The following is a 12500-nucleotide window of genomic DNA, read 5'->3' on the forward strand; positions in this document are numbered from 1 at the left end:
CGTAAAGTATGCAACAAGGTCCAGTGGCATGTCTTATTTTTTTCTCTCTTTGCAATTGCATGTCATGTCGCCATTGCAAGTCTTTGCTCATCCTTGGCCTAAAGGGGTCTACGGTTCGTGGTTCGACTTGGATGTCGTTGAAAAGGTTGTTCAGTTCTAGTATGTGAGTCATAAGTTTGTTCTCAATTGTCAGAACCAAGATGAATGTCATCATCATATCATCATTATCGTCTTTTGCGATCCAGTATCTTCGTTATTCTCATATTCACAAGCTAAATAGCACCCCTAAGTGAAAAAAAAAAACTCCAACACTTTCAAAAGAGAAAGCAACCCAGTACGGAAAAGAAATGCCAAGGACAAAAAATATAAAGTGAAATCCTTAGAAATGGAAACCTTACGTCTCCTCTCAAAAAGAAAGCATTGACACCTGATTTCAACTTCGATATTGTTGTTTCTTTACTCTAATGTTATTCCTTTGTTTCCTCTGAAAATTCTTTCGTATTCATTCGGGACTCTTTTCTACATAAACGGTACTATAACATTAACTTCATGTTGTATGTAGTTAATCGTTATAATTAAAAAAAATTGACCCTTGAAAATCATCTACAACTTGGCGCTAGTTTTAATATTTTAAGGGGAAAAGTTTTGAAATTCTTTAAATCATATTTTATCGAATAACTTAACTTTAATAATAATTAAAATCGTTTCTTGGACTACGTTTAAACTGTCTAATATAAACACCTGCTATGAAACAGATAGAAAATCGTTTCATCACGATAATTTCAACACACTGGAGTATATAATTATCCAAATGATGAAGTTACATAAATTGGTGCTTGTATTATCTCTTTATTTCTCTTGTCAATACGGTTTTGTTCGGCAATTATCTTTGTCAACTTTTAATATAACATAAGTCAATCATTCGTCGGTAAAAAATGGCTTAAGTGACTTGACAACATTATATTTTCTTACACATAATATATACATATGTATATATGTTCACATATACGCACATTAATAAATAAATAAATATATATATATATATATATATATATATATATATATATTTATATATACACATATATATATAAATTATATATATATAATATATATATATACACATATATATATATGTATATATTATATACACACATATATACATATACACACACAATATATATATATATATATATATATATATATATATATATATATATATATATATATATATATATATATATATATATATCATCTACTACGCCTATTAATGCAAAGGACCTCGGTTAGATTTCGCCAGTCGACTTTATCTTGAGCTTTTAATACAATACTTCTTCATTCACCATCTCCTCCTTCAAACTTCATAGACCTCAGCCATGTAGGCCTAGGTATTTCAACTCTTCTAGTGCCTTTTGGAGCCCAGATGAAAATTTGGTGAACTAATCTCTCTTGGAGAGCGTGAAGAGTAGGCCCAAACCATCTCCATCTACCCTTCATCATGAGCTCGTCCACATACGGCACTCGAGTAATCTCTCTCATAGTTTCATTTCTAAACCTGTCCTGCCATTTAACTTCCAATATCCTTTTAAATGTTTTTTCTTAAATCTACTGAATCTACTGGAGATTGTTTCATCGTCATACCATGACTCATGTTCATGCAGTAACAGGCGATTTGATTTCCAAATTTTACTTAACCTAGCTATTATCCGATTTGCATTTTTTCAATCTATCACTAAACTCTAATTCTAAAGACCATGCATTAGAGATCATAGTTCCTAAATACTTAAATTATTCTACCTCATTAATCCTTTCTCCATCCAGTGATATTTCATCTGCCATTGTATACTCCGTTCTCATCATCTCTGTCTTTCTTCTATTTGTTTTGAGCCCAACCTCGTGTGATATTTCATGCGTTCTGGTAAGCAAGCATTGCAACTCCTGTGATGTTCTGCTAACAAGGACAGCATCATAAGTATACTCTAGGTCTGCTAATTTCTTATCACCAATCCAGTTCAATCCTTTCTTATCACCAATCCAGTTCAATCCTTCTCCCCATCTCCAACTGTTGTACGCATTACAAAATCCATGAGGAGGATAAATAACATAGGTGACAATACATTCCCTGGGATTACTCCGCTGTTTTCTAGAAATTCATTTGATATGACCCCATTAACAGTAACTTTGCACTTGCTATGCTCATAAACAGACTTAATAAAATTTACATATTTAAGAAGAATTCTATAATAATGCAGGGCTCTACACAAAATTGGCCAGTGCACACTATCAAAGGCTTTTTCATAGTTCACAAATGCTATCAATATTGGATTTCTACATTCTATGCATTGCTGTATATCATGTCTCAAAATGAAAATTTGGTCAGTGCAACTTCTACCTTTTCGAAATCCTGCTTATTCATCTCTCAGCTTTTCATCAGTGTTTCTCTCCAGTCTCTTTAGAATTAGAATACTATGTATTTTCAAAACAACTGACGTAAGTGTTATGCCTCTCTAATTATTGCAATCAAGTCAGGAGTCCTTTTCTTGCCATTTTCACAAACACTCCTATCTTCCATTCATCAGGTTTTGCCTCTTCATGGCACATTCTACAAATAATTTTGTAAGTATTCTGGGATTCACTTCATTTTCGGCCAGTATCCTCTCTGCACTTATTTCATTATATCCAGAGACTCTCCATCTCCTGAATTTTTTAATGATAGCTTTGACTACAAACACACTGAATTCAATCATGGGCACATCAAGGTCTTCCTTAGCTTCAGGTATATCAATAATTATTCCCTTCGTATCTCCTATTCATAACCTCACTAAAGTGTTCAATCCAACGTTGTCTTTCTTCACCTTTTATTGTTATAACAGATCCATCTCTCTTTTTTATGGGTATATGCTGCTTCTTCTTTGCCCCAGTCGAGATTTCACTAATAATTCTATGAGCTATTCTTACTCCATAGCCATTCCCTGAATTCAAATATATACAGTATGTATATATATATACACATACACATATATATATATATATATACATATACATATATACTTATCTATATATTTATACATATATATATATACACCACACACACACACACACACACACACATATATATATATATATATATATATATAAACATATATATATATACATGTATATATATATATAAATAAATACATTGTATACATAATGATTTAAGTCTTCTTGCCTCTTAACGAGGCTTCATAGAAGGTGGGATGGTGAAGTTAACCACCTACCTATTTCTCAGCATTAATATCCCAGGGAAATATCAGTAATAAAATATATTTTATATGCCAGTTCTTTAGATGAAATTCGCGGCAGTTTAGAACACACAAATCGGAGCTGGGCCTATGATGTCGGAATAAGTAAAAGAAGATTTCTCATTGTCTGATTGATTGATTTTCCATCATTCTATAATTTAAAAAAATATCTCTGGTATTAAAAAGGAGTGAATACTTACTCTGAGGCCAGGGAAGGCGAAGGAGTGTAGAGCTTCGATTTCACATCTTATGTAAATGGAAAGAGATAAGGTCACCTTTTGCACTTCCACAATCTGGAAAAAAAAATAGATAAAAAATTAGTGGATTTTATTTCATAAACGGTGGGGAAGAACATCTCATATTGGCACATGGTTAATGAAAAAAACGGAATAGCTTTTAGTTCTATTTTTGAATAATTGAATTGTTACGTACTATGAACATGTTCATTCATACTTGCATGCAGTCTGATACCCATTACCATCTTCCATACAATAAAAGCAAGTAAGAAAAACGAGATAAAAATAAGAAGCAAAGAGCGTATAACGTAAGGCAAAGAAAGGCATATACAGTGGTATAAAGAATGCAGGGGAAATCGGGTACTCCCGATACCGTGGTTCGTAACAACCGAAGCTTCGATCATATACGATAAACCCATGGGGCAAAACAATGGGCCTGTCCTTTTTGGCATAACCAAAGTGATGGGATCTTGCAAAAAGGTCAGCAGTAATTTTGACCATTGTGGATATGGTGAATAAGGGATAGAATTCCTCGCCTAATGACAATGCTTTATCACACTGTCCACACGAAACCTTCAATTACAGTCAAATTGGTGAATTGGTTTATGCGTTTTTGCTGGTATATCACCACGGTTAAACATATACTCGGCGAAGACATGTCGAAGTATTGCCGATTCAAAAAATCCTCTGTCCGAATCCCTTGCTATTATACATATCACTTATGGGTGACCTAAGATATTTATGACCCATCATATTTTTCGGGCAAACACTTAAATTTGTTTGGTGACATTTGTATTTAGAGATGACAGGAGTCCAAGAATCTAATAATTCTTAAATACAGAGATATAGGTCACACAGATCTATCTATCTATCCATCTATATATATATCTATCTAGTCTTAATTTTCTCATTAGTTTGAAGATATATATATTATATATATATATATATATAATATATATATATATATATAATATATATATATATATATATATATAAACGAAGATATATATATAAATATATATATACATATATTATATATATATATATATATAATATATATATATATATATATATAGAGAGAGAGAGAGAGAGAGAGAGAGAGAGAGAGAGATTTCGCACATTTCCAACTTGAATATTATCAAGCCGAGTGGAAGATCCCGAACAAATGCCAGAGGCCGCCATGGAATATTTCGAAAGATTAGACGAAAACCGGAATAACTAGTCCAAAACCCACCATTAATACCCAATACTTATATGAGGGCCACATGTGGACAGTCCGTGCGTGACCTCCACGCCCTATTCTCGTCAGCGGTCATGGCATAACGGGCAATTTATGCCCTTCCGCAAGGACATTTAGATGGGGTACGTTTTCGGGTACTTTGACCAGTCCCACGTTTTGTGTTATTCGCTCTATATATATATATATATATATATATATATATCATTGTTTAAGGGTGATGATATTTGCCTAATTATAGGGTTTTTTTTTCTTTTATTGGATATCGAGTGCCTTACGGCCATTCCGCTGATGTCGTAATTGGTATTTCGTAGATTATAGTAGTTTGCAAAGGTTGGCAATTCGTTATGCCAAAATATTTATGTACTGATAAACAAACGTATGATATTTTAAAACCATTTGCTTTAAAAGGAAAATGTACATTTGTAAACTATAAAAATATAAACAAACAAACACACTCATATATATATAAATATATATATACACACATATATATATATATATATATATATTACATATACAGTATATACATATATATATATATATATATTTATATATATATATATATATATATTACATGTATATATATATATATATATATATCACTGCAGGAGAAATGATTCAGACATGTATTTGTCATGTCTAGGCTTTGATAATTTTCATCACCAAGCCGGTCATGGTGATGGTGAGAGACTTTAGTCTGATCTCTCACAGCATACCAACCCATGCTTTATTTCCTTAAGCTTGCATATTTGTACTCAAGCCACGCCTTTTGCAGCTGTTGACTGGTGAAATCAAACTAAGATAATATGTAGGATCTTATTTACAATTAATTTAACTAGTATTTATATCACATTCATAATAGCACCCTGTCAACTCTCTCTGTAGTAGTATATCTATAATATAATTGTGTGTATAACAAAAAAATGATGAATTCGGACAAACTGATATCCACCCAATTAGATGTAAGCAAGAGACCCCCAGCTTTGCACATTTAGGCCAGCTTAAAAAAAATAGAGTACAGATTTGTTGATTGTGGTGATACACAAACCCTTTCACCACGTTAAAGTATGCCCACCCAGAAAGGCTATATATATATATATATATATATATACACACACATATATATATGTATATATATACAGTATATACATTTATATATATGTATATACATACATATATATATATATATATATATAATATACTTGCGAGTATGTGTGCGTGTATGTATGGAATCAGAAGCTTAGTCGAATAGAGATGAAGCTTTCTAATGGATTGAAATGTTAACTTGAAATGAAATGTAAAATAAAACCTGAAATCTAAACTGAAATCCTAAACAAAAAAAGAGACCCAGCGCTTTTCATTTCGATTTTAACGGTAAACTTCTAGCTTTTCATACGTAAAGGATCATCCGTTCTGCATGTAATCCCTCAATAAACCTAAATCCTCACGGCAGACTAGGCCTTCCTGAAGCCTACGACCCTTTCATTAAAGTTCAGAGTCCAATTATACCCGAAGCTCTCTTTTTTCATATCCTTAGTTCCTGTTGATTCATTAAGTATTCCCAATCATTTAATCCTACCATGGTCAGCCATTTAAGAGCTAGTCTATATCATCACCTCTTTCCAACCAATCAGCTTTCGTATCAAAGCCAAACTGTTTAATGATCTCTTTCAAAGTGATTCTGTATATCAAAGTCAACCGTTTATATGACTCCATCTACTATTCTCATCCAGTAACCTTTTGAGAGGAATTTCATCCTGATGATTTTTTCCTAACGACTTCCACATTCTTCTAATCACTTACTCAACAATGGTTAATCATTCATGATTAATATGGTTGTTCACAACGAAATCGTTATCTCTTCCCTTCTTATCCTAATTTCACAATTATCAACTTACATCTTCCCTATTTACTTCAGTAACTCTCCAAAAAGTTTTCAAATGATTTACGTAACCATTAATAACTATTTATTTGCAATGTTAATAATATTAACGTCATTAATCTTACAATGACATGCGATTTTAACGGGAAATTGAACCTCTCTCTCTCTCTCTCTCTCTCTCTCTCTCTCTCTCTCTCTCTCATGAAAAACAGCAGTCGACCAATAATTAGTAACATATTCAAATGCTTAGACAATAAATGTGGACGGGATTTTAAGAGAGAACGTTAAAATGCCACTCTTGGTTTATTTCGTGATAATTTATGATTTATTCAGTTACCATGAGAGAGAGAGAGAGAGAGAGAGAGAGAGAGAGAGAGAGAGAGAGAGAGATATTGCCTATGATTTTATCACTGACTTTAATGAAATATAAAATATAAAATGCAGTGATTATTAACTTCCCTAGACTACAGAGCTTTACCTCTTTTTCCTATATTCGTGTTCCCCGACTCTTACAAATTTCCTTTAAGAGGCACATCTAGAGCATTTTGGAGTGTTAAAATCCACCCCCCCTTTTGATTTAACCAAATCTGGGCTACATAAGAGCAAGAGGTAGCTCTATTATCGCCATCAGCGAAAAAAATATGACATTGAACGCGTTTATCATGAGCCTTTTAAGGGTGGATGTCAAAATGAAACAGCTTTTGGTGTCTCAGCAGGTATAAGAAGCACTGGTAAATGTACTAATTTTACAGGTGAGCAGAATGAGGGGAACGGACTGTAGACCCGGACCTAGCAATTGTTAACAAACGACTCTCAACTCATCATCTTATAAAATGCTCAACTGTTACAAAACACTGGAATTAGTTGAATTTATATTTGGACTTATTAATGTGCCTTGCTAGTGAAAGATAATGCTTATATTAAAAAAAATGTATAAGTATTAAAGTTTAAATGGCTGGGACGAATGGAAACCTTAAATAGGCACCCTAAAATGATGGAGTTATTAGGATGGCTTCATTATGGTTGCGACAATGCAGTCAAGTTAATGACTCACTGTTTGAGGTATGGATTTGAGAGAGAGAGAGAGAGAGAGAGAGAGAGAGAGAGAGAGAGAGAGAGAGAATTGGAACTTCCTATAGGGAACAATGAAGACGTAACGGATACCAGACGCTAATTTTTCGAATTCTGCACATGGCGCAACAGATTGCATCTCTCGATGGGACAAACAGGCCAATGAAAATTCCTACTTGCTTCATTTGCTACGCGCCATATGCAAAAGAGACTCCGGTATCACGCATCGCATCTAGAGGGCAGCCCCAGGGAGCCAAGATATATGGGTCGCTAAATGTCTTCAAATTGCGCAAGGCCCTAATCAGAAAATTGTTTAAGACTCTCGCTACCACAAAGTAATTCGCGAATGGGGATGGGAAAAGGGGGGGGGGGGTTGGAATAGGCAGGTAGTGTCCTATTTGTTTGCAGCTGTCCTTTTACTCAAAAATCCAATGTGTGTGAGAGAGAGAGAGAGAGAGAGAGAGAGAGAGAGAGAGAGAAAATTATCAAATATGTTTTTTTACAAATTTCTTAAAAGTAAATAGTATTGATCTGCAAGTCATTGGACTCTACTGTATGTGCCCTATTTGAGAGAGAGAGAGAGAGAGAGAGAGAGAGAGAGAGAGAGAGAGAGAGAGAATTTTTTTTTCATTGCATTTAATATTTCTCCATTTCTGACGGCAAATATAAAACTAAAAGACCATCATGAAAAAAATCAGAACAGCTGAAGTTTGAAGTTTACCGAACACACACACACACACACACACATATAAATATATATATACACATATACATATATAAATATATATATATATATATATATTATACACATATATATATACACACATATATACATATATATATACACACATATATATACATATATATATATACATATATATCTATATATACATATATATATATATATATATGTATATATACACATATATATACATATATATATACATATGTATATATACATATATATACATATAAATATACATATGCATATATACACATATATACATATATATACGCATATATAATATACATATATATGCATATATATATGCATATATATGCATATAAATACATATATATACATATATATCTATATATACACATATATATACACATATATACATATATATACATAAATATATATACATATATATATACATATGCATATATATATATACACACACACCCACATATATATATATATATATATATATATGTGTGTGTGTGTATATGTGTGTGTATATGTGTGTATGTGTGTGTGTGCGCGCGCATTACTATTTCTCCACATATCGAGGAAACGGATCGTGTGTATTTGAGGGTGTTTCTGGAATCGTACCATTTCCTCTGTCGTCCTTACTTTTTCTAATTTGATTGAAGAGGCGTATTAGACACGTGGTCGTTTTCTTTTTCTTTTCAAGGGATTTGTTTTTTTTCTAATGAAGTGAATGTGCTCAATGTGTATTATAGGCAAATGAGGTTTATTCAGGCTTATTCGAAGCTCTAGGCTCTTTTAGATTCCTTTCAGTCTCTCCCAAGCAGTCACTGTTTAATGGTATTTAAAAAAATAGTCGATGAGTATAGATTTTACGTCTTAGCGAGAACCTAAATGAATACTAAAAAATACAATTTGTTCAGGTAAGAGGGCTTGTAGAAATGCAAAGACACGAGGAGAGACTAAGGAATCGTAATATATATATATATATATATATATACTGTGTATATATATTATATATATATATATATATAATATATATATACTGTATATATATATATATATATATTATATATACTGTGTATATATATATACATATTATATATACTGTATATATATATATATATATATATATATGTATGTATGTATGTATGTATATAAGTGTGTGTATGTGTGTGTGATGGAATACATGAACCAGCTTGGAATACATACAATCATATTATCCATGATATAAATCATTAACAGGTGTATTTATGTGTCAATGATATAAAAGTCAAAGCCACCTAACTTGGAAACCTTCATTGGTCACGCAGCTGAAAACAATAAACTCGTTAATATCCGAAGTGTCTTTCTCATTTGGAAATTAAAGACAAAAATACCAAAGGCCAATGACGTAGGTTCACAATTAAGTTATCGGTTGCAATGCCGTCCATTGGATGACCGGTACATTCTTTCTCATCGTGGGAACAAGTATTGCACTACGATAGTGCTACATAACAGCCTCTCTCTCTCTCTCTCTCTCTCTCTCTCTCTCTCTCTCTCTCTCTGAAAATATAATCAACTCTAATTGCAGATGAACCATGGTGCCTTCTTTTCTGCTCTAATTACAGTCCTTGCATGCTCTCTCACTCTCTCGCTCTCTCATTCTTATTCCCTCTGTACCTGTGAAACTCTCCTATCCCCATACACACACACTCTCTCTCTCTCTCTCTCTCTCTCTCTCTCTCTCTGGATATGCCCCAGAGGGGTTCTTCACTTGGATAGCTCGCCATCCCCTCTTTGGATATTGGAAATCCTGTTTCAATTACGTCAGTCATATTATCTGCATAAAAAAGTAAAGTACCCTTACCTGCCAGACATGGATGATGATGGAGGGGTCTGGAGATGAGGGAGAAAGAGGGAGGAGGGAGAGGGAGGGAGGAGGGAAAGGAGGGGGTGGGGAGAGGAGGGCGAGGGGAAAGGACGAGGAGAGAGAGAGAGAAGGGTTGGAAAAGGGTGAGAGGAGAAAAGGAAGCAGTCGGAAGAAATTCTGAAGTATGGTAGAATGTGTAGACAGACTCTCTCCCCCCCCCTCTCTCTCTCTCTCTCTCTCTCTCTCTCTCTCTCTCTCTCTCTCTTCACTATAATTACAATGTTTTTTCTTTTAGAAAAAAACCCGAGAATATTCAGTCCTGTATACCTGAATTATCTAACCTTGCTCGCAAGCACAGAGAGAGAGAGAGAGAGAGAGAGAGAGAGAGAGAGAGAGAGAGAATTTATATAATGTTTGCACTTTTTACACTTATTTCAGCTCTTTTGCATTGAGAATTCCAAACTTATTTTGCAATAAATTTCATTACTTATTAAAAATTACTAAAGATACTAGTCCATATTGATTATCAATCCCATATACTAAACTCTGAATAATGATTTCGAAAATATTACGAGAATCTAAAATCCTAAAATCTAAGACTAAAAATATGACTAAAAACATTCCAAATCCCATATTCAAATTCTACTAGAATGGCTATAAGGTTAAAGTCTACTCATAATCTTTGAAAGAAGCCTTTGGGAGATGTTCTTCAGCTATATGTTCAACAAGATCGATTTATGGCAGTCATCTAGCCTCTCTCTTATGTATAGCAGAGTCAACATACCTTTCTCTCTCTCTCTCTCTCTCTCTCTCTCTCTCTCTCTCTCTCTCTCTCTCATATATATATGTATATATATACATATATATGTTTATATATACATATATATATACATATATATATATACATATATATATATATATATATATATACACACATACATCCATTCCTAAAAATAGTAAGTCATTGCCAGCCAGAGAAGAATGAAAAGGCGATAACTGTCCATTCATTCTTAATCTTCGGAATCATGGATAAAACTTATGTTCAGTAAAACTTCTTCTTTAGAAGTATCCTATATCTAACCAAAGCCTCATCAACAGCGGTTCAAATCGCCTATCAGATTACGTCTTTCACGTCTTAGATGCACGGACTCTTGATGAGTATTTACTCAAATATACGGAGAAGAAAACTCTTTGATAGAGTTATATTCTTGATGTCTAACGGAATCTGTAAATAACTTACGTAAAGTTTATTACCAAACAGAATTTGATTAATAGAAATTAATCCAAATACGTGCTCTCTCGCGCTCACCAAGCAAAATTACCAAGGAGGTTTATCGTTATATTAGATATGGATAGCTTTAAGAATTTGGGTTAAAAAGCCCTGCGTTGGAGCCTGAGAGGTCATTCAGCGCCAAAGTACATCTAAGGTAAAACACTAGAGATACACTGAAGCAAAAGTCTGTAGAGGTTGTGCAGCAAGATGAAAGAATGGAAGCAAGCTAGGAGGTAAAGTAAGGAATAGTAGAATGATGTAAAGTAAGTGCAGCTAGTGGCCAATAGCACTCAGGGAACCTGGAGTACTGCCTACGGTTACCTCAAGCACTAGATAAAAGACTGTGCCCATATGAGAGAGAGAGAGAGAGAGAGAGAGAGAGAGAGAGCTATTCAATACAATTAAGGGGAATTCAGTTTCTTGAATGCCATGTAATTTGAAATTGTAGTTACCCAAGAGAAGATTCAGATTCCGCATGAATAAAGTATTCCTGTAACTAAATGTTCGCATCTTCACTTATGTATAAAATATATTATATATATTAAACTATAACTCTTGTTTGCCCCTCTCTCATAGTGTCTATTTTACTAATCGAGCATCGTCTCTGTTTTTAATAAATTTACTTATTTGCTGTAAATACTAATTCAGAGAGAGAGAGAGAGAGAGAGAGAGAGAGAGAGAGAGAGCTATTATGACTATAAAGGCAAAAACAAGCAAGGAATGGGAAGGCGTAAACGATAGTGGAAAAGAGAGAGAGAGAGAGAGAGAGAGAGAGGGGGGGGGGCTATCATGGCTGAAATGCATAACCGAGAAGAAGAAAGGTGTGACTGACAAGTGGAGGATAAATATGCATGTGGGTGTTTGTGTGTGTATGGAGAGAGAGAGAGAGAGAGAGAGAGAGAGAGAGAGAGAGAGCTATTATGACTATAAAGGCAAAAACAAGCAAGGAATGG

General features: G+C 33.6%; 1 long non-coding RNA gene across 1 annotated transcript in view; it reads right to left on the reverse strand.

Moving 5' to 3' along the window:
* Positions 1-3462: 3462 nt before the first annotated feature.
* LOC137630207 (uncharacterized) overlaps positions 3463-12500 on the reverse strand; it is a 70571-nt gene continuing 61533 nt past the window's right edge. The window contains exon 4 of the long non-coding RNA XR_011041690.1: positions 3463-3574. This is a non-coding gene — a long non-coding RNA (uncharacterized lncRNA). The remainder of the gene's footprint in view (positions 3575-12500) is intronic.

Source organism: Palaemon carinicauda, chromosome 38 (genome assembly GCF_036898095.1).
Source record: "Palaemon carinicauda isolate YSFRI2023 chromosome 38, ASM3689809v2, whole genome shotgun sequence".
NCBI lineage: Eukaryota > Metazoa > Arthropoda > Malacostraca > Decapoda > Palaemonidae > Palaemon > Palaemon carinicauda.